Source organism: Chiloscyllium plagiosum, unplaced genomic scaffold, assembly GCF_037043375.1.
Source record: "Chiloscyllium plagiosum isolate Xiang-an unplaced genomic scaffold, Cpla_swu_hap1 HiC_scaffold_50, whole genome shotgun sequence".
NCBI classification, from domain to species: Eukaryota; Metazoa; Chordata; class Chondrichthyes; order Orectolobiformes; family Hemiscylliidae; genus Chiloscyllium; species Chiloscyllium plagiosum.
In genome coordinates, this window is record NW_028270188.1 from 57,516,587 (window position 1) to 57,540,801 (window position 24,215).

At 56.0% G+C, this 24,215-nt stretch overlaps 1 protein-coding gene across 1 annotated transcript in view; it reads left to right on the forward strand.

Annotated features, from left to right (window-relative positions):
* Nucleotides 1-24,215, forward strand: part of LOC148135327 (ephrin-A2-like) — a 59,964-nt gene that overhangs the window by 31,662 nt on the left and 4,087 nt on the right. The window lies entirely within an intron of this gene.

Sequence of the window (24,215 nt, forward strand, 5' to 3'; positions counted from 1 at the left end):
CTGTCCCTGTTTAACACTGGGGTAAAGTACTGGTGGCGACGGGTATGTCGCTGTATAACACTGGGGTACAGTACTGGTGTGGACGGTTCTGTCCCTGTATAACACTGGGGTACAGTTCTGGTGGGGACGGGTCTGTCGCTGTATAACACTGGGGTACAGTACTGGTGGGGACGGGTCTGTCGCTGTATAACACTGGGGTACAGTACTGGTGGGGACGGGTCTGTCCCTGTATAACACTGGGGTACAGTACTGGTGGGGATGGGTCTGTCGCTGTATAACACTGAGGTACAGTACTGGTGTGGACGGGTATGTCCCTGTATAACACTGAGGTACAGTACTGGTGGGGATGGGTCTGTCGCTGTATAACACTGGGGTACAGTACTGGTGGGTACAGGTATGTCACTGTATAACACTGGGGTAAAGTACTGGTGGGGATGGGTCTGTCCCTGTATAACACTGTGGTACGGTACTGGTGGGGACCGGTCTGTCCCTGTATTACACTGGGGTTCAGTACTGGTGGGGACGGGTCTGTCCCTGTTTAACACTGGGATAAAGTACTGGTGGGGACGGGTATGTCGCTGTATAACACTGGGGTACACTACTGGTGGGGACGGGTATGGCCCTCTATAACACTGGGGTACAGTACTGGTGGGGACAGTTATGTCCATGTATAACACTGGGGTACAGTTCTGGTGGGGACGGCTCTGTCACTGTATAACACTGGGGTACAGTACTGGTGGGGACGGGTCTGTCACTGTATAACACTGGGGTACAGTACTGGTGGGGACGGGTCTGTCCCTGTATCACACTGGGGGACAGTACTGGTGGGAATGGGACGGTCAGTGTATAGCGCTGGGGTACAGTACTGGTGGGGACGGGTCTATCCCTGTATAACACTGGGGTACAGTACTGGTGGGGACGGATCTGTCCCTGTATGACACTGGGGTGCAGTACTGGAGGGGACGGGTCTGTCCCTGTATAACACTGGGGTATAGTACTGGTGGGGACAGGGCTGTCCCTGTATAACACTGGGGTACAGTACTGGTGGGGACAGGGCTGTCCCTGTATAACACTGGGGTACAGTACTGGTGGGGACAGGTCTGTCCCTGTATAACACTGGGGCACAGTACTGGTGGGGACGGGTATGTCCCTGTATAACTCTGGGGTACAGTATTGGTGGGGACGGGTCTGTCCCTGTATAACACTGGGGTACAGTACTGGTGGGGACAGGTCTGTCACTGTATAACCCTGGGATACAGTACTGGTGGGGACGGGTCTGTCCCTGTATAACACTGGGGTACAGTACTGGTGGGGACGGGTCTGTCCCTGTATAACACTGGGGTACAGTACTGGTGGGGACGGGTATGTCCCTGTATAACTCTGGGGTTCAGTACTGGTGGGGACAGGTCTGTAACTGTATAACCCTGGGATACAGTACTGGTGGGGACGGGTCTGTCCCTGTATAACACTGGGGTACAGTACGGGTAGGGACGGGTCTGTCCCTGTATAACACTGGGGTACAGTACTGGTGGGGACAGGTCTGTCACTGTATAACACTGGGGTACAGTACTGGTGGGGACGGGTCTGTCCCTGTATAACACTGGGGTACAGTACTGGTGGGGAGAGGTTTGTCGCTGTATAACACTGGGGTACAGTACTGGTGGGGACAGGTCTGTCACTGTATAACACTGGGGTACAGTACTGGTGGGGACGGGTCTGTCCCTGTATAACACTGGGGTACAGTACTGGTGGGGACGGGTCTGTCGCTGTATAACACTGGGGTATAGTACGGGTGGGGACGGTACTATCCCTGTATAACACTGGGGTACAGTACTGGTGGGGACGGGTCTGTCCCTGTATAACACTGGGGTACAGTACTGGTGGGGACGGGTCTGTCCCTGTATAACCCTGGGGTACAGTACTGGTGGGGACGGGTCTGTCACTGTATAACACTGGGGTATAGTACGGGTGGGGATGGGTCCGTCCCTGTCGAACACTGGGGTACAGTACGGGTAGGGACGGGTCTGTCACTGTATAACACTGGGGTATAGTATGGGTGGGGACGGGTCTGTCCCTGTCTAACAATGGGGTACAGTACGGGTAGGGACGGGTCTGTCCCTGTATAACACTGGGGTACAGTACTGGTGGGGACGGGTCTGTCACTGTATAACACTGGGGTACAGTACTGGTGGGGACAGGTCTGTCACTGTATAACACAGGGGTACAGTACATGTGGGGACGGGTCTGTCCCTGTATAACACTGGGGTTCAGTACTGGTGGGGACGGGTCTGTCCCTGTATAACGCTGGGGTACAGTACTGGTGGGGACGGGTCTGTCGCTGTATAACACTGGGGTACAGTACTGGTGGGGATGGGTCTGTCCCTGTATAACACTGGGGTACGGTACTGGTGGAGACGGGTCTGTCCCTGTATAACACTGGGGTAGAGTACGGGTGGGGACGGGTCTGCCCCTGTATAACACTGGGGTACAGTACTGGTGGGGACAGGTCTGTCGCTGTAAAACCCTGGGTTACAGTTCTGGTGGGGACGGGTCTGTCCCTGTATAACACTGGGGTACAGTACTGGTGGGGACCGGTCTGTCCCTGTATTACACTGGGGTTCAGTACTGGTGGGGACGGGTCTGTCCCTGTTTAACACTGGGGTACAGTACTGGTGGGGACGGGTCTGTCCCTGTATAACACTGGGGTACAGTTCTGGTGGGGACGGGTCTGTCCCTGTATAACACTGGGGTACAGTACTGGTGGGGATGGGACGGTCAGTGTATAGCGCTGGGGTACAGTACTGGTGGGGACGGGTCTGTCCCTGTATAACACTGGGGTACAGTACTGGTGGGGACGGATCTGTCCCTGTATGACACTGGGGTGCAGTACTGGAGGGGACGGGTCTGTCCCTGTATAACACTGGGGTACAGTACTGGTGGGGACAGGTCTGCCCTGTATAACACTGGGGTACAGTACTGGTGGGGACAGGTCTGTCCCTGTGTAACACTGGGGTACAGTACTGGTGGGGACAGGTCTGTCCCTGTATAACACTGGGGTACAGTACTGGTGGGGACAGGTCTGTCCCTGTATAACACTGGGGTACAGTACTGGTGGGGACAGGTCTGTCACTGTATAACACTGGGGTACAGTACTGGTGGGGACGGGTATGTCCCTGTATAACTCTGGGGTTCAGTACTGGTGGGGACAGGTCTGTCCCTGTATAACACTGGGGTACAGTACTGGTGGGGACGGGTCTGTCCCTGTATAACACTGGGGTACAGTACTGGTGGGGACGGGTCTGTCCCTGTATAACACTGGGATACAGTTCTAGTGGGGACGGGTATGTCCCTGTATAACACTGGGGTACAGTACTGGTGGGGACGGGTCTGTCCCTGTATAACACTGGCGTACAGTACTGGTGGGGACGGGTATGTCCCTGTATAACACTGGGGTACAGTACTGGTGGGGACGGGTCTGTCCCTGTATAACACTGGGGTACAGTACTGGTGGGGACGGGTCTGTCACTGTATAACACTGGGGTACAGTACTGGTGGGGACGGGTCTGTCCCTGTATAACACTGGGGTACAGTACTGGTGGGGACGGGTCTGTCACTGTATAACACTGGGATACAGTACTGGTGGGGACGGGTCTGTCCCTGTATAACACTGGGTACAGTACGGGTAGGGACGGGTCTGTCCCTGTATAACACTGGGGTACAGTACTGGTGGGGACAGGTCTGTCACTGTATAACACTGGGGTACAGTACTGGTGGGTACCGGTCTGTCCCTGTATAACACTGGGGTAGAGAACGGGTGGGGACGGGTCTGTCCCTGTCTAACACTGGGGTACAGTACTGGTGGGGACGGGTCTGTCACTGTAAAACACTGGGGTATAGTACGGGTGGGGACGGTACTGTCCCTGTATAACACTGGGGTACAGTACTGGTGGGGACGGGTCTGTCCCTGTATAACACTGGGGTACAGTACTGGTGGGGACGGGTCTGTCCCTGTATAACACTGGGGTACAGTACTCGTGGGGACGCGTCTGTCACTGTATAACACTGGGGTATAGTACGGGGGGGGATGGGTCTGTCCCTGTCTAACACTGGGGGACAGTACGGGTAGGGACGGGTCTGTCCCTGTATAACACTGGGGTACAGGACTGGTGGGGATGGGTCTGTCACTGTATAACACTGGGGTATAGTACGGGTGGGGACGGGTCTGTCCCTGTCTAACACTGGGGTACAGTACGGGTAGGGACGGGTCTGTCCCTGTATAACACTGGGGTACAGTACTGGTGGGGACTGGTCTGTCACTGTATAACACTGGGGTACAGTACTGGTGGGGACAGGTCTGTCCCTGTATAACACTGGCGTACAGTACTGGTGGGGACGGAACTCTCCCTGTATAATACTGGGGTGCACTACTGGTGGGGACGGGTCTGTCCCTGTATAACACTGGGGTACAGTACTGGTGGGGACGGGTCTGTCCCTGTATAACACTGGGGTACAGTACTCGTGGCGACGGGTCTGTCACTGTATAACACTGGGGTATAGTACGGGGGGGGATGGGTCTGTCCCTGTCTAACACTGGGGTACAGTATGGGTAGGGACGGGTCTGTCCCTGTATAACACTGGGGTACAGTACTGGTGGGGATGGGTCTGTCACTGTATAACACTGGGGTATAGTACGGGTGGGGACGGGTCTGTCCCTGTCTAACACTGGGGTACAGTACGGGTAGGGACGGGTCTGTCCCTGTATAACACTGGGGTACAGTACTGGTGGGGACTGGTCTGTCACTGTATAACACTGGGGTACAGTACTGGTGGGGACAGGACTGTCCCTGTATAACACTGGCGTACAGTACTGGTGGGGACGGAACTCTCCCCGTATAATACTGGGGTGCACTACTGGTGGGGACGGGTCTGTCCCTGTATAACACTGGGGTACAGTACTGGTGGGGACGGGTCTGTCCCTGCATAACACTGGGGTACAGTACTGGTGGGGACGGGTCTGTCCCTGTATAACACTGGGTTCCAGTACTGGTGGGGACGGGTCTGTCCCTTTATAACACTGCGGCACAGTACTGGTGGGGATGGGTCTGTCCCTGTATAACACTGGGGTACAGTACTGGTAGGGACTGGTCTGTCCCTGTATAACACTGGGGTACAGTACTGGTGGGGACGGGTCTGTCGCTGTATAACACTGGGATACAGTACTGGTGAGGACGGGTATGTCCCTGTATAACACTGGGGTACAGTACTGGTGGGGACAGGTCTGTCCCTGTATATCACTGGGCACAGTACTAGTGGGGATGGGTCTGTCCCTGTATAACACGGGGGTACAGTTCTGGTGGGGACAGGTCTGTCCCTGTATATCACTGGGCACAGTACTGGTGGGGATGGGTCTGTCGCTGTATAACACTGGGATACAGGACTGGCGGGGACAGGTCTGTCCCTGTATAACACTGGGGTACAGTGCTGGTGAGGACAGGTCTGTCCCTGTATAACACTGGGGTACAGTACTGGTGGGGACGGGTCTGTCGCTGTATAACACTGGGGTACAGTACTGGTGGGGACAGGTCTGTCCCTGTATATCACTGGGGTACAGTACTGGTGGGGATGGGTCTGTCCATGTATAACACTGGGGTACAGTACTGGTGGGGACAGGTCTGTCCCTGTATAACACTGGGATACAGTACTGGTGGGGACAGGTCTGTCCCTGTATATCACTGGGGTACTGTACTGGTGGGGATGGGTCTGTCCATGTATAACACTGGGGTACAGTACTGGTGAGGACGGGTATGTCCCTGTATAACACGGGGGTACAGTACTGGTGGGGATGGGTCTGTCCCTGTATAACACTGGGGCACAGTCCTGGTGGGGACGGGTCTGTCACTGTATAACACTGGGGTACAGTACTGGTGAGATGGGTCTGTCCCTGTATAACACTGGCGTACAGTACTGGTGGGGACGGAACTCTCCCTGTATAATACTGGGGTGCACTACTGGTGGGGACGGGTCTGTCCCTGTATAACACTGGGGTACAGTACTGGTGGGGACAGGTCTGTCCCTATATAACACTGGGGTACAGTACTGGTGGGGACGGGTCTGTCCCTGCATTACACTGGGGTACAGTACTGGTGGGGACGGGTCTGTCCCTGTATAACACTGGGTTCCAGTACTGGTGGGGACGGGTCTGTCCCTTTATAACACTGCGGCACAGTACTGGTGGGGATGGGTCTGTCCCTGTATAACACTGGGGTACAGTACTGGTGGGGATGGGTCTGTCCCTTTATAACACTGGGGTACAGTATTGGTGGGGAGGGGTCTGTCTCTGTATAACACTGGGGTAGAGTACTGGTGGGGACGGGTTTGTCCCTGTATAACACTGGGGTACAGTACTGGTGAGGACAGGTCTGTCACTGTATAACACTGGGGTACAGTACTGGTGGGGACGGGTCTGTCGCTGTATAACACTGGGGTACAGTACTGGTGGGGACAGGTCTGTCCCTGTATATCACTGGGGTACAGTACTGGTCGGAATGGGTCTGTCCATGTATAACACTGGGGTACAGTACTGGTGGGGACAGGTCTGTCCCTGTATAACACTGGGATACAGTACTGGTGGGGACAGGTCTGTCCCTGTATATCACTGGGGTACTGTACTGGTGGGGATGGGTCTGTCCATGTATAACACTGGGGTACAGTACTGGTGAGGACGGGTATGTCCCTGTATAACACTGGGGTACAGTACTGGTGGGGATGGGTCTGTCCCTGTATAACACTGGGGCACAGTCCTGGTGGGGACGGGTCTGTCACTGTATAACACTGGGGTACAGTACTGGTGAGATGGGTCTGTCCCTGTATAACACTGGGGTACAGTACTGGTGGGGACGGGTCTGTCCCTGCATAACACTGGGGTACAGTACTGGTGGGGATGGGTCTGTCCCTGTATAACACTGGGGTACAGTACTGGTGGGGACGGGTCTGTCCCTGTGTAACACTGAGGTACAGTACTGGTGGGGACGGGTCTGTCCCTGTATAACACTGGGTTCCAGTACTGGTGGGGACGGGTCTGTCCCTTTATAACACTGCGGCACAGTACTGGTGGGGATGGGTCTGTCCCTGTATAACACTGGGGTACAGTACTGGTGGGGCAGGTCTGTCCCTGTATAACACTGGGGTACAGTACTGGTGGGGATGGGTCTGTCCCTTTATAACACTGGGGTACAGTATTGGTGGGGAGGGGTCTGTCTCTGTATAACACTGGGTTAGAGTACTGGTGGGGACGGGTATGTCCCTGTATAACACTGGGGTACAGTACTGGTGGGGACGGGTATGTCCCTGTATAACACTGGGGTACAGTACTGGTGGGGACGGTTCTGTCCCAGTATAACACTGGGGTACAGTACTGGTGGGGATGGGTCTGTCGCTGCATAACACTGGGGTACAGTACTGGTGGGGACGGGTCTGTCCCTGCATAACACTGGGGTCCAGTACTGGTGGGGACGGGTCTGTCCCTTTATAACACTGGGGTACAGTACTGGTGAGGACGGGTCTGTCCCTGTATAACACTGGGGTACAGTACTGGTGGGGACGGGTCTGTCCCTGTATAACACTGGGGTCCAGTACTCGTGGGGACGGGTCTGTCCCTTTATAACACTGCGGCACAGTACTGGTGGGGACGGGTCTGTCCCTGTATAACACTGGGGTACAGTACTGGTGGGGACAGGTCTGTCCCTGTATAACACTGGGGTACCGTACTGGTGTGGACGGGTCTGTCACTGTATAACACTGGGGTACAGTACTGGTGTGGACGGGTCTGTCCCTGTATAACACTGGGGTACCGTACTGGTGGGGATGGGTCTGTCCCTATATAACACTGGGGTACAGTACTGGTGGGGATGGGTCTGTCCCTATATAACACTGGGATACAGTACTGGTGGGGACGGGTCTGTCCCTGTATAACACTGGGGTACAGTACTGGTGGGGACGGGTCTGTCCCTGTATAACACTGGGGTACAGTACTGTTGGGGACGGGTCTGTCCCTGTATAACACTGGGGTACAGTACTGGTGGGGACGGGTCTGTCCCTGTATAACACTGGGGTACAGTACTGGTGGGGATGGGTCTGTCCCTATATAACACTGGGGTACAGTATTGGTGGGGAGGGGTCTGTCTCTGTATAACACTGGGGTAGAGTACTGGTGGGGCAGGTCTGCCCCTGTATAACACTGGGGTACAGTACTGGTGGGGACGGGTCTGTCCCTGTATAACACTGGGGTACCGTACTGGTGGGGACGGGTCTGTCCCTATATAACACTGGGGTACAGTACAGGTGGGGATGGGTCTGTCGCTGTATAACACTGGGACACAGTACTGGTGGGGACGGGTCTGTCCCTGTATAACACTGGGGTACAGTACTGGTGGGGACAGGTCTGTCCCTGTATAACACTGGGGTACAGTACTGGTGGGGATGGGTCTGTCGCTGTATAACACTGGGGTACAGTACTGGTGAGGACGGGTCTGTCCCTGTATAACACTGGGGTACAGTCCTGGTGGGGACGGGTATGTCCCTGTATAACGCTGGGGTACAGTACTGGTGGGGATGGGTCTGTCCCTGTATAACACTGGGGTACAGTACTGGTGGGGACGGGTCTGTCCCTGTATAAGATTGGGGTACAGTACTGGTGGGGACGGGTCTGTCCCTGTATAACACTGGGGTACAGTACTGGTGGGGACGGGTCTGTCCCTGTATAACACTGGGGTACAGTACTGGTGGGGATGGGTCTGTCCCTGTATAACACTGGGGTACAGTACTGGTGGGGAGGGGTCTGTCTCTGTATAACACTTGGGTAGAGTACTGGTGGGGACGGGTATGTCCCTGTATAACACTGGGGTACAGTACTGGTGGGGACGGGTATGTCCCTGTATAACACTGGGGTACAGTACTGGTGGGGACGGTTCTGTCCCTGTATAACACTGGGGTACAGTACTGGTGGGGATGGGTCTGTCGCTGCATAACACTGGGGTACAGTACTGGTGGGGACGGGTCTGTCCCTGCATAACACTGGGGTACAGTACTGGTGGGGACGGGTCTGTCCCTGTATAACACTGGGGTCCAGTACTGGTGGGGACGGGTCTGTCCCTTTATAACACTGCGGCACAGTACTGGTGGGGAGGGGTCTGTCCCTGTATAACACTGGTGTACAGTACTGGTGTGGACGGGTCTGTCACTGTATAACACTGGGGTACAGTACTGGTGGGGACAGGTCTGTCCCTGTATAACACTGGGGTACCGTACTGGTGTGGACGGGTCTGTCACTGTATAACACTGGGGTACAGTACTGGTGTGGACGGGTCTGTCCCTGTATAACACTGGGGTACCGTACTGGTGGGGATGGGTCTGTCCCTATATAACACTGGGGTACAGTACTGGTGGGGACGGGTCTGTCCCTGTATATCACTGGGGTACAGTACTGGCGGGGACGGGTCTGTCCCTGTGTAACACTGTGGTACAGTACTGGTGGGGATGGGTCTGTCCCTGTATAACACTGGGGTACAGTACTGGTGGGGACGGGTCTGTCCCTGTATAACACTGGGGTACAGTACTGGTGGGGCAGGTCTGTCCCTGTATAACACTGGGGTACCGTACTGGTGGGGATGGGTCTGTCCCTATATAACACTGGGGTACAGTACTGGTGGGGATGGGTCTGTCCCTGTATAACACTGGGGTACAGTACTGGTGGGGACGGGTCTGTCCCTGTATAACACTGGGGTACAGTACTGGTGGGGACTGGTCTGTCGCTGTATAACACTGGGATACAGTACTGGTGATGACAGGTCTGTCTTTGTATATCACTGGACACAGCACTGGTGGTGATGGGTCTGTCCCTGTATGTCACTGGGGCACAGTACTGGTGGGGACGGGTCTGTCCCTGTATAACACTGGGGTACAGTACTGGTGGGGACTGGTCTGTCGCTGTATAACACTGGGATACAGTACTAGTGATGACAGGTCTGTCCCTGTATATCACTGGACACAGCACTGGTGGTGATGGGTCTGTCGCTGTATAACACTGGGATACAGTACTGGTGGGGACGGGTCTGTCCCTCGATATCACTGGGCACAGTACTGGTGGGGACGGGTATGTCCCTGTATAACACTGGGGTACAGTACTGGTGGGGACAGGTCTGTCCCTCTATATCACTGGGCACAGTACTGGTGGGGATGGGTCTGTCCCTGTATAACACTGGGGTACAGTTCTGGTGGGGACAGGTCTGTCCCTGTATATCACTGGGCACAGTACTGGTGGGGATGGGTCTGTCGCTGTATAACACTGGGATACAGTACTGGCGGGGACAGGTCTGTCCCTGTATAACACTGGGGTACAGTGCTGGTGAGGACAGGTCTGTCACTGTATAACACTGGGGTACAGTACTGGTGGGGACGGGTCTGTCGCTGTATAACACTGGGGTACAGTACTGGTGGGGACAGGTCTGTCCCTGTATATCACTGGGGTACAGTACTGGTGGGGATGGGTCTGTCCATGTATAACACTGGGGTACAGTACTGGTGAGGACGGGTATGTCCCTGTATAACACTGGGGTACAGTACTGGTGGGGATGGGTCTGTCCCTGTATAACACTGGGGCACAGTCCTGGTGGGGACGGGTCTGTCACTATATAACACTGGGGTACAGTACTGGTGAGATGGGTCTGTCCCTGTATAACACTGGCGTACAGAACTGGTGGGGACGGAACTCTCCCTGTATAATACTGGGGTGCACTGCTGGTGGGGACGGGTCTGTCGCTGTATAACACTGGGGTACAGTACTGGTGGGGACAGGTCTGTCCCTGTATATCACTGGGGTACAGTACTGGTGGGGATGGGTCTGTCCATGTATAACACTGGGGTACAGTACTGGTGAGGACGGGTATGTCCCTGTATAACACTGGGGTACAGTACTGGTGGGGATGGGTCTGTCCCTGTATAACACTGGGGCACAGTCCTGGTGGGGACGGGTCTGTCACTATCTAACACTGGGGTACAGTGCTGGTGAGATGGGTCTGTCCCTGTATAACACTGGCGTACAGTACTGGTGGGGACGGGTCTGTCCCTGTGTAACACTGGGGTACAGTACTGGTGGGGACGGGTCTGTCCCTGTATAACACTGGGGTACGGTACTGGTGGGGACGGGTCTGTCCCTGTATAACACTGGGGTACAGTACTGGTGGGGACGGGTCTGTCCCTGTATAACACTGGGGTACAGTACTGGTGGGGACGGGTCTGTCCCTGTATAACACTGGGGTACGGTACTGGTGGGGACGGGTCTGTCCCTGTATAACACTGGGGTACAGTACTGGTGGGGACGGGTCTGTCCCTGTATAACACTGGGGTACAGTACTGGTGTGGACGGGTCTGTCCCTGTATAACACTGGCGTACAGTACTGGTGGGGACGGAACTCTCCCTGTATAATACTGGGGTGCACTGCTGGTGGGGACGGGTCTGTCCCTGTATAACAGTGGGGTACAGTACTGGTGGGGACAGGTCTGTCCCTGTATAACACTGGGGTACAGTACTGGTGGGGACGGGTCTGTCCCTGCATAACACTGGGGTACAGTACTGGTGGGGACGGGTCTGTCCCTCGATATCACTGGGCACAGTACTGGTGGGGATGGGTCTGTCGCTGTATAACACTGGGATACAGTACTGGCGGGGACAGGTCTGTCCCTGTATAACACTGGGTTACAGTGCTGGTGAGGACAGGTCTGTCACTGTATAACACTGGGGTACAGTACTGGTGGGGACGGGTCTGTCGCTGTATAACACTGGGGTACAGTACTGGTGGGGACAGGTCTGTCCCTGTATATCACTGGGGTACAGTACTGGTGGGGATGGGTCTGTCCATGTATAACACTGGGGTACAGTACTGGTGAGGACGGGTATGTCCCTGTATAACACTGGGGTACAGTACTGGTGGGGATGGGTCTGTCCCTGTATAACACTGGGGCACAGTCCTGGTGGGGACGGGTCTGTCACTATATAACACTGGGGTACAGTACTGGTGAGATGGGTCTGTCCCTGTATAACACTGGCGTACAGAACTGGTGGGGACGGAACTCTCCCTGTATAATACTGGGGTGCACTGCTGGTGGGGACGGGTCTGTCGCTGTATAACACTGGGGTACAGTACTGGTGGGGACAGGTCTGTCCCTGTATATCACTGGGGTACAGTACTGGTGGGGATGGGTCTGTCCATGTATAACACTGGGGTACAGTACTGGTGAGGACGGGTATGTCCCTGTATAACACTGGGGTACAGTACTGGTGGGGATGGGTCTGTCCCTGTATAACACTGGGGCACAGTCCTGGTGGGGACGGGTCTGTCACTATCTAACACTGGGGTACAGTGCTGGTGAGATGGGTCTGTCCCTGTATAACACTGGCGTACAGTACTGGTGGGGACGGGTCTGTCCCTGTGTAACACTGGGGTACAGTACTGGTGGGGACGGGTCTGTCCCTGTATAACACTGGGGTACGGTACTGGTGGGGACGGGTCTGTCCCTGTATAACACTGGGGTACAGTACTGGTGGGGACGGGTCTGTCCCTGTATAACACTGGGGTACAGTACTGGTGGGGACGGGTCTGTCCCTGTATAACACTGGGGTACGGTACTGGTGGGGACGGGTCTGTCCCTGTATAACACTGGGGTACAGTACTGGTGGGGACGGGTCTGTCCCTGTATAACACTGGGGTACAGTACTGGTGTGGACGGGTCTGTCCCTGTATAACACTGGCGTACAGTACTGGTGGGGACGGAACTCTCCCTGTATAATACTGGGGTGCACTGCTGGTGGGGACGGGTCTGTCCCTGTATAACAGTGGGGTACAGTACTGGTGGGGACAGGTCTGTCCCTGTATAACACTGGGGTACAGTACTGGTGGGGACGGGTCTGTCCCTGCATAACACTGGGGTACAGTACTGGTGGGGACGGGTCTGTCCCTCGATATCACTGGGCACAGTACTGGTGGGGATGGGTCTGTCGCTGTATAACACTGGGATACAGTACTGGCGGGGACAGGTCTGTCCCTGTATAACACTGGGTTACAGTGCTGGTGAGGACAGGTCTGTCACTGTATAACACTGGGGTACAGTACTGGTGGGGACGGGTCTGTCGCTGTATAACACTGGGGTACAGTACTGGTGGGGACAGGTCTGTCCCTGTATATCACTGGGGTACAGTACTGGTGGGGATGGGTCTGTCCATGTATAACACTGGGGTACAGTACTGGTGAGGACGGGTATGTCCCTGTATAACACTGGGGTACAGTACTGGTGGGGATGGGTCTGTCCCTGTATAACACTGGGGCACAGTCCTGGTGGGGACGGGTCTGTCACTGTATAACACTGGGATACAGTACTGGTGAGATGGGTCTGTCCCTGTATAACACTGGCGTACAGTACTGGTGGGGACGGGTCTGTCCCTGTATAACACTGGCGTACAGTACTGGTGGGGACGGAACTCTCCCTGTATAATACTGGGGTGCACTACTGGTGGGGACGGGTCTGTCCCTGTATAACACTGGGGTACAGTACTGGTGGGGACAGGTCTGTCCCTGTATAACACTGGGGTACAGTGCTGGTGAGGACAGGTCTGTCACTGTATAACACTGGGGTACAGTACTGGTGGGGACGGGTCTGTCGCTGTATAACACTGGGGTACAGTACTGGTGGGGACAGGTCTGTCCCTGTATATCACTGGGGTACAGTACTAGTGGGGATGGGTCTGTCCATGTATAACACTGGGGTACAGTACTGGTGGGGACAGGTCTGTCCCTGTATAACACTGGGGTACTGTACTGGTGGGAATGGGTCTGTCCATGTATAACACTGGGGTACAGTACTGGTGGGGATGGGTCTGTCCCTGTATAACACTGGGGCACAGTCCTGGTGGGGACGGGTCTGTCACTGTATAACACTGGGGTACAGTACTGGTGAGATGGGTCTGTCCCTGTATAACACTGGCGTACAGTACTGGTGGGGACGGAACTCTCCCTGTATAATACTGGGGTGCACTACTGGTGGGGACGGGTCTGTCCCTGTATAACACTGGGGTACAGTACTGGTGGGGACAGGTCTGTCGCTGTATAACACTGGGATACAGTACTGGTGGGGACAGGTCTGTCCCTGTATATCACTGGGGTACAGTACTGGTGGGGATGGGTCTGTCCATGTATAACACTGGGGTACAGTACTGGTGGGGACAGGTCTGTCCCTGTATAACACTGGGATACAGTACTGGTGGGGACAGGTCTGTCCCTGTATATCACTGGGGTACTGTACTGGTTATGATGGGTCTGTCCATGTATAACACTGGGGTACAGTACTGGTGAGGACGAGTATGTCCCTGTATAACACTGGGGTACAGTACTGGTGGGGATGGGTCTGTCCCTGTATAACACTGGGGTACAGTACTGGTGGGGACGGGTCTGTCCCTGTATAACACTGGGGTACGGTACTGGTGGGGAGGGGTCTGTCCCTGTATAACACTGGGGTACAGTACTGGTGGGGACGGGTCTGTCCCTGTATAACACTGGGGTACAGTACTGGTGTGGACGGGTCTGTCCCTGTATAACACTGGCGTACAGTACTGGTGGGGACGGAACTCTCCCTGTATAATACTGGGGTGCACTACTGGTGGGGACGTTTCTGTCCCTGTATAACACTGGGGTACAGTACTGGTGGGGACAGGTCTGTCCCTGTATAACACTGGGGTACAGTACTGGTGGGGACGGGTCTGTCCCTGCATAACACTGGGGTACAGTACTGGTGGGGACGGGTCTGTCCCTGTATAACACTGGGTTCCAGTACTGGTGGGGACGGGTCTGTCCCTTTATAACACTGCGGCACAGTACTGGTGGGGATGGGTCTGTCCCTGTATAACACTGTGGTACAGTACTGGTGGGGCAGGTCTGTCCCTGTATAACACTGGGGTACAGTACTGGTGGGGATGGGTCTGTCCCTTTATAACACTGGGGTACAGTATTGGTGGGGAGGGGTCTGTCTCTGTATAACACTGGGGTAGAGTACTGGTGGGGACGGGTATGTCCCTGTATAACACTGGGGTACAGTACTGGTGGGGACGGGTATGTCCCTGTATAACACTGGAGTACAGTACTGGTGGGGACGGTTCTGTCCCTGTATAACACTGGGGTACAGTACTGGTGGGGATGGGTCTGTCGCTGCATAACACTGGGGTACAGTACTGGTGGGGACGGGTCTGTCCCTGCATAACACTGGGGTCCAGTACTGGTGGGGACGGGTCTGTCCCTTTATAACACTGCGGCACAGTACTGGTGGGGACGGGTCTGTCCCTGTATAACACTGGGGTACAGTACTGGTGAGGACGGGTCTGTCCCTGCATAACACTGGGGTCCAGTACTGGTGGGGACGGGTCTGTCCCTTTATAACACTGCGGCACAGTACTGGTGGGGAGGGGTCTGTTCCTGTATAACACTGGGGTACAGTACTGGTGTGGACGGGTCTGTCACTGTATAACACTGGGGTACAGTACTGGTGGGGACAGGTCTGTCCCTGTATAACACTGGGGTACCGTACTGGTGTGGACGGGTCTGTCACTGTATAACACTGGGGTACAGTACTGGTGTGGACGGGTCTGTCCCTGTATAACACTGGGGTACCGTACTGGTGGGGATGGGTCTGTCCCTATATAATACTGGGGTACAGTACTGGTGGGGATGGGTCTGTCCCTATATAACACTGGGATACAGTACTGGTGGGGACGGGTCTGTCCCTGTATAACACTGGGGTACAGTACTGGTGGGGACGGGTCTGTCCCTGTATAACACTGGGGTACAGTACTGTTGGGGACGGGTCTGTCCCTGTATAACACTGGGGTACAGTACTGGTGGGGACGGGTGTGTCCCTGTATAACATTGGGGTACCGTACTGGTGGGGATGGGTCTGTCCCTATATAACACTGGGGTACAGTATTGGTGGGGAGGGGTCTGTCTCTGTATAACACTGGGGTAGAGTACTGGTGGGGCAGGTCTGTCCCTGTATAACACTGGGGTACAGTACTGGTGGGGACGGGTCTGTCCCTGTATAACACTGGGGTACCGTACTGGTGGGGACGGGTCTGTCCCTATATAACACTGGGGTACAGTATTGGTGGGGATGGGTCTGTCGCTGTATAACACTGGGACACAGTACTGGTGGGGACGGGTCTGTCCCTGTATAACACTGGGGTACAGTACTGGTGGGGACAGGTCTGTCCCTGTATAACACTGGGGTACAGTACTGGTGGGGACGGGTATGTCCCTGTATATCACTGGGGTACAGTACTGGTGGGGATGGGTCTGTCCCTGTATAACACTGGGGTACAGTACTGGTGGGGACGGGTCTGTCCCTGTATAAGATTGGGGTACAGTACTGGTGGGGACGGGTCTGTCCCTGTATAACACTGGGGTACAGTACTGGTGGGGACGGGTCTGTCCCTGTATAACACTGGGGTACAGTACTGGTGGGGATGGGTCTGTCCCTGTATAACACTGGGGTACAGTACTGGTGGGGCAGGTCTGTCCCTGTATAACACTGGGGTACAGTACGGGTGGGGACAGGTCTGTCCCTGTATAACACTGGGGTACAGTACTGGTGGGGACGGGTCTGTCCCTGTATAACACTGGGGTACAGTACTGGTGGGGACGGGTCTGTCCCTGTATAACACTGGGGTACAGTACTGGTGGGGACGGGTCTGTCACTGTATAACACTGGGGTACAGTACTGGTGGGACGGGTCTGTCCCTGTATAACACTGGGGTACAGTAGTGGTGGGGACGGGTCTGTCGCTGTATAACACTGGGGTACAGTACTGGTGGGACGGGTCTGTACCTGTATAACACTGGGGTACAGTGCTGGTGGGGACGGGTCTGTCGCTGTATAACAATGGGGTACAATACTGGTGGGGATGGGTCTGTCCCTGTATAACACTGGGGTACAGTTCTGGTGGGGACGGGTCTGTCACTGTATAACACTGGGGTACAGTACTGGTGGGGACAGGTCTGTCCCTGTATAACACTGTGGTACAGTACTGGTGGGGACGGGTCTGTCCCTGTATAACACTGGGGTACAGTACTGGTGGGGATGGGTCTGTCCCTGTATAACACTGGGGTACAGTACTGGAGGGGACAGGTCTGTCCCTGTATAACACTGGGATACAGTACTGGTGGGGACGGGTCTGTCGCTGTATAACACTGGGGCACAGTACTGGTGGGGACGGGTCTGTCGCTGTATAACACTGGGGCACAGTACTGGTGGGGACGGGTCTGTCCCTGTATAACACTGGGGTACAGTACTGGTGGGGACGGGTCTGTCGCTGTATAACACTGGGGTACAGTACTGGTGGGGACGGGTCTGTCCCTGTATAACACTGGGGTACAGTACTGGTGGGGACAGGTCTGTCGCTGTATAACACTGGGGTACAGTACTGGTGGGGACGGGTCTGTCCCTGTATAACACTGGAGTACAGTACTGGTGGGGACGGGTCTGTCCCTGTATAACACTGGGGTACAGTACTGGTGGGGACGGGTCTGTCCCTGTATAACACCGGGGTACAGTACTGGTGGGGACGGGTCTGTCCCTGTATAACACCGGGGTACAGTACTGGTGGGGACGGGTCTGTCCCTGTATAACACTGGGGTACAGTACTGGTGGGGACGGGTCTGTCCCTGTATAACACTGGGGTACAGTACTGGTGGGGACGGGTCTGTCCCTGTATAACACTGGGGTACAGTACTGGTGGGGACGGGTCTGTCCCTGTATAACACTGGGGTACAGTACTGGTGGGGACGGGTCTGTCCCTGTATAACACCGGGGTACAGTACTGGTGGGGACGGGTCTGTCCCTGTATAACACTGGGGTACAGTACTGGTGGGGACGGGTCTGTCCCTGTATAACACTGGGGTACAGTACTGGTGGGGACGGGTCTGTCACTGTCTAACACTGGGGTACAGTACTGGTGGGGACGGGTCTGTCCCTGTATAACACTGGGGTACAGTACTGGAGGGGACAGGTCTGTCCCTGTATAACACTGGGGTACAGTACTGGTGGGGACGGGTCTGTCCCTGTATAACACTGGGGTACAGTACTGGAGGGGACGGGTCTGTCCCTGTATAACACTGGGGTACAGTACTGGAGGGGACAGGTCTGTCACTATATAACACTGGGGTACAGTACTGGTGGGGACGGGTCTGTCCCTGTATAACACTGGGGTACAGTACTGGTGGGGACGGGTCTGTCTCTGTATAACACTGGGGTACAGTACTGGTGGGGACGGGTCTGTCCCTATATAACACTGGGGTACAGTACTGGTGGGGACAGGTCTGTCGCTGTATAACACTGGGGTACAGTACTGGAGGGGACGGGTCTGTCCCTGTATAACACTGGGGTACAGTACTGGAGGGGACAGGTCTGTCACTATATAACACTGGGGTACAGTACTGGTGGGGACTGGTCTGTCCCTGTATAACACTGGGGTACAGTACTGGTGGGGACGGGTCTGTCTCTGTATAACACTGGGGTACAGTACTGGTGGGGACGGGTCTGTCCCTATATAACACTGGGGTACAGTACTGGTGAGGACGGGTCTGTCCCTATATAACACTGGGGTACAGTACTGGTGGGGACAGGTCTGTCACTGTATAACACTGGGGTACAGTACTGGAGGGGACAGGTCTGTCCCTGTATAACACTGGGGTACAGTACTGGTGGGGACGGGTCTGTCCCTGTATAACACTGGGGTACAGTACTGGTGGGGACGGGTCTGTCCCTGTATAACACTGGGGTACAGTACTGGTGGGGACGGGTCTGTCCCTGTATAACACTGGGGTACAGTACTGGTGGGGACGGGTCTGTCACTCTGTAAAACACTGGGGTACAGTACTGGTGGGGACAGGTCTGTCCCTGTATTACACTGGGGTACAGTACTGGTGGGGACGGGTCTGTCCCTGTATAACACTGGGGTACAGTACTGGTGGGGACGGGTCTGTCCCTGTATAACACTGGGGTACAGTACTGGTGAGGACGGGTCTGTCGCTGTAAAACCCTGGGTTACAGTTCTGGTGGGGACGGGTCTATCCCTGTATAACACTGGGGTACAGTACTGGTGGGGACAGGTCTGTCCCTGTATAACACTGGGGTACAGTACTGGTGGGGACGGGTATGTCCCTGTATAACACTGGGGTACAGTACTGGTGGGGACAGGTCTGTCACTGTATAACACTGGGGTACAGTACTGGTGGGGACGGGTCTGTCCCTGTATCACACTGGGGTACAGTACTGGTGGGGACGGGTATGTCCCTGTATAACACTGGGGTACAGTACTGGTGGGGACAGGTCTGTCACTGTATAACACTGGGGTACAGTACTGGTGGGGACGGGTATGTCCCTGTATAACACTGGTGTACAGTACTGGTGGGGACGGGTCTGTCTCTGTATAACACTGGGGTACAGTACTGGTGGGGACGGGTATGTCCCTGTATAACACTGGGGTACAGTACTGGTGGGGACGGGTCTGTCCCTGTATAACACTGGGGTACAGTACTGGTGGGGACGGGTCTGTCCCTGTATAACACTGGGGTACAGTACTGGTGGGGACGGGTCTGTCCCTGTATAACACTGGGGTACAGTACTGGTGAGGACGGGTCTGTCGCTGTAAAACCCTGGGTTACAGTTCTGGTGGGGACGGGTCTATCCCTGTATAACACTGGGGTACAGTACTGGTGGGGACAGGTCTGTCCCTGTATAACACTGGGGTACAGTACTGGTGGGGACGGGTATGTCCCTGTATAACACTGGGGTACAGTACTGGTGGGGACAGGTCTGTCACTGTATAACACTGGGGTACAGTACTGGTGGGGACGGGTCTGTCCCTGTATCACACTGGGGTACAGTACTGGTGGGGACGGGTATGTCCCTGTATAACACTGGGGTACAGTACTGGTGGGGACAGGTCTGTCACTGTATAACACTGGGGTACAGTACTGGTGGGGACGGGTATGTCCCTGTATAACACTGGGGTACAGTACTGGTGGGGACAGGTCTGTCCCTGTATAACACTGGGGTACGTTAGTTGTGCGGACTGGTGTGTCTCATTGTGTTTAATAAAGTGACCGAAACTGTGTGCATCATCCAGGTGTGGTCTCAGTTTGCTGAACTTTGGGAGATCCTGGTGAGCGTCAGTCCCTCGTGTCTGTTGTAACATACCTTTGTTCCATCGTCCCTCCCTCTACCTGCAAATCAACCTGACCTGACGCATCCATCACAACACCCGGATTCCTCTCTACCTCGGTGCTGTGTTGTTTTCCTGTAGCACAGAAACAGTCCCTTCAGTCCAACCTTTCCACCAGATATCCTAACCCAATCTCGCACTTGCCAGCACTTGGCCCACATCCCTCCAAACCCTTCCTATTCATGTCCCCATCCTGATGCCTTTTAAATGTTGTCATTGTACCAGCCTCTACCACTTCCTCTGGCAGCTCATTCCATACACGTTTCTGTGTGAAAAAGTTGCCCCTTTCCCCTCTCACCCTAAACCCATGCCCCTCTAGTTCTGGACTCCCCTTCCCCCAGGGAAAAGACCTTGTCTATTTATCCTATCCATGCCCCCTCATGATTTTATAAACCTCTATAAGGTCACCCCTCAGCCTCCGACGCTCCAGGGAAAACCGCCCCACGCATCTTCCCCCATCGGAGGTAGAGATGCAAGGCAGCGAGGGATTTACTGCAGAGCGTCTGCGTGACCCTCCCTCAGCACCCACCTCCCCACCCACAGACCCCAGCACCATCATTTCAGCAGAGCGAGGGAGAGCCTCATGGGAGGTGGGCACTATGGTGGAGGAAGGGGGCAGGGGGTGGGGAGCGGGCGTTGCTCAAGTTTCGATCGCAGTCAGAAATACCAGCGTCCTCACCGTCTCCCCCCACCCCATCCCCTCACGCACGCAAACAGACCTCTCCACCTACCCCATCAAACACTGCCAGGGACAGGGACAGGGACAGCACAGGGGTTAGATACAGAGTAAAGCTTCCTCTACACTGTCCCCCCCATCCCAGGGACAGCACGGGGTTAGATACAGAGTAAAGTTCCGTCTACGCTGTTGGTGTTGGTTGGTGTGGCCGCTCTCTGGGATAGTATCCATGAGGATTTCCCGGCCGCCCTCAGGGATCAGGAAGTCTCCTCAGTGAGTCACTGAGTAGCCGGAGGGTTGAGGGTTACCAGAGCAGGCTGTTCCTCTCTCCCTGAGGTTACGGTTGTGTGACAGAGTGCACACTCATCGCACGCTATTCCCGAGTTTCCTGCCTCCGCCCTCCCTGCTCCGGATTCCAGAACTTTCCGCCCACAAGCCTCCTTTGCCTACCGCCACCACCCTCCCCCTCACAGCCCTACCATCCCCTCTCTCTCTCTCCTATCTCTGTCACCCCCTCCAGCCCCCTACACCCCTCCCTATCCCTGTCACCCCCTCCAGCCCCCTACACCCCCTCCCTATCTCTGTCACCTCCTCCAGCCCCCTCCACCCCTCCCTATCTCTGTCACCCCCTCCAGCCCCCTACACCCCTCCCTATCCCTGTCACGCCCTCCAGCCCCCTACACCCCCTCCCTATCTCTGTCACCTCCTCCAGCCCCCTACACCCCTCCCTATCCCTGTCACCCCCTCCAGCCCCCTACACCCCTCCCTATCTCTGTCATCTCCTCCAGCCCCTACACCCCCTCCCTATCCCTGTCACCCCCTCCAGTCCCCTACACCCCCTCCCTATCTCTGTCATCCCCTCCAGCCCCCTACACCCCCTCCCTATCCCTGTCACCCCCTCCAGTCCCCTACACCCCCTCCCTATCTCTGTCATCCCCTCCAGCCCCCTACACACCCTCCCTATCCCTGTCACCCCCTCCAGCCCCCTACACCCTCTCCCTATCTCTGTCACCCCCTCCAGCCCCTACACCCCCTCCCTATCTCAGTAACCCCCTCCAGCCCCTACACCTCCTCCCTATCTGTCACCCCCTCCAGCCCCCTACACACCCTCCCTATCCCTGTCACCCCCTCCAGCCCCCTACACCCCCTCCCTATCTCTGTCACCCCCTCCAGCCCCTACACCCTCTCCCTATCTCTGTCACCCTCCAGCCCCTACACCCCCTCCCTATCTCTGTCACCTCCTCCAGCCCCTACACCCCCTCCCTATCTCTGTCACCCCCTCCAGCCCCCTACACCCCCTCCCTATCTCTGTCACCTCCTCCAGCCCCTACACCCCCTCCCTATCTCCATCGCCTCCTCCAGCCCCTACACCCCCTCCCTATCTCTGTCACCCCCTCCAGCCCCCTACACCCCCTCCCTATCTCTGTCACCTCCTCCAGCCCCTACATCCCCTCCCTATCTCCATCGCCTCCTCCAGCCCCTACACCCCCTCCCTATGTTCATCACCTCCTCCAGCCCCCTACACCCCCTCCCTATCTCTGTCACCCCCTCCAGCCCCCTACACCGCCTCCCTATCTCTGTCACCTCCTCCAGCCCCTACACCCCCTCCCTATCTCTGTCACCCCCTCCAGCCCCCTACACCCCCTCCCTATCTCTGTCACCCCCTCCAGCCCCCTACACCCCTCTCTATCCCTGTCACCCCCTCCAGCCCCCTACATCCCCTCCCTATCTCTGTCACCTCCTCCAGCCCCTACACCCCCTCCCTATCTTCATCGCCTCCTCCAGCCCCCTACACCCCCTCCCTATCTCCATCGCCTCCTCCAGCCCCTACACCCCCTCCCTATCTCTGTCACCTCCTCCAGCCCCTACATCCCCTCCCTATCTCCATCGCCTCCTCCAGCCCCTACACCCCCTCCCTATCTCTGTCACCTCCTCCAGCCCCTACACCCCCTCCCTATCTTCATCGCCTCGTCCAGCCCCCTACAACCCCTCCCTATCTCTGTCACCCCCTCCAGCCCCCTACACCGCCTCCCTATCTCTGTCACCTCCTCCAGCCCCTACACCCCCTCCCTATCTTCATTGCCTCCTCCAGCCCCCTGTGCCTGACCCCATGAGCACATCACTGTGTGTGGGATCATGCAATGTGTCTGGGGGTGTGCTCAAGTGTGGGACCTTGCTATGCATCTGTGTTTGCGTGCTGGGCTGTAGGATCTTGCTGTGCAAGATGGCGTAATCTGGACTGTGGGATCTTGTGTGTTTGGGGGGGTGACCCACTGCCAAATTGCAGTTAGTGGGATCTTGCTGTGCTCTCTGGGGGGACCCATTGGCAAATCACAGTCTGTGGGATCTTGCTGTGAGTCTGGGTCTGCCTGCTGAGCAGTGGGATCTTGCTGTGCTCTTGGTGGGGGGAGCCGTTGGTGAATCCCTCTCTGTGGGATCTTGCTGTGCTCTGGGGGGGAGCCATTCGCAAATTACAGGCTGTGCGCTGAGATCTTGCTGTGCGTCCGGGTCCGCGCGCTGATCTGTGGGATCATGCTGTGCTCTCGGGAGAGGGGGCCATTGGCGAATCGCAGTCTGTGGGATCTTGCTGTGCGCCTGTGTCCGCCCACTGAGCTGTGGGATCTTCCTGTGCGTCTCGTGGAGGTGGAGCCATTGGCGAATTGCGGTCTGTGGGATCTTGCTGTGCGTCTGGGTCTGTGCACTGATCTGTGGGATCTTGCTGTGCTCTCGAAGGGAGGGAGCCGTTGACGAATCGCGGTCTGTGGGATCTTGCTGTGCGTCTGGGTCTGTGCACTGATCTGTGGGATCTTGCTGTGCTCTCGAAGGGAGGGAGTCGTTGGCGAATCGCGGTCTTGGGATCTTGCTGTGCGTCTGGGTCCGCGCGCTGATCTGTGGGATCATGCTGTGCTCTCGGGGGAGGGGGCCATTGGCAAATCACAGTCTGTGGGATTTTGCTGTACTCTCGGGGGGGAGCTATTGGCGAATCGCGGTGTGTGGGATCTTGCTGTGCTCTCGGGGGGAAGGGAGCCGTTGGCGAATCGCGGTCTATGGGATCTTGCTGTGCTCTTGGGGGGAAGTGAGCCGTTTGTGAATCGCGGTCTGTGGGATCTTGCTGTGCTCTCGGGGGAGCCGTTGGCGAATCGTGGTCTGTGGGATCTTGCTGTGCTCTTGGGGGGAAGGGAGCCGTTGGTGAATCGTGGTCTGTGGGATCTTGCTGTGCTCT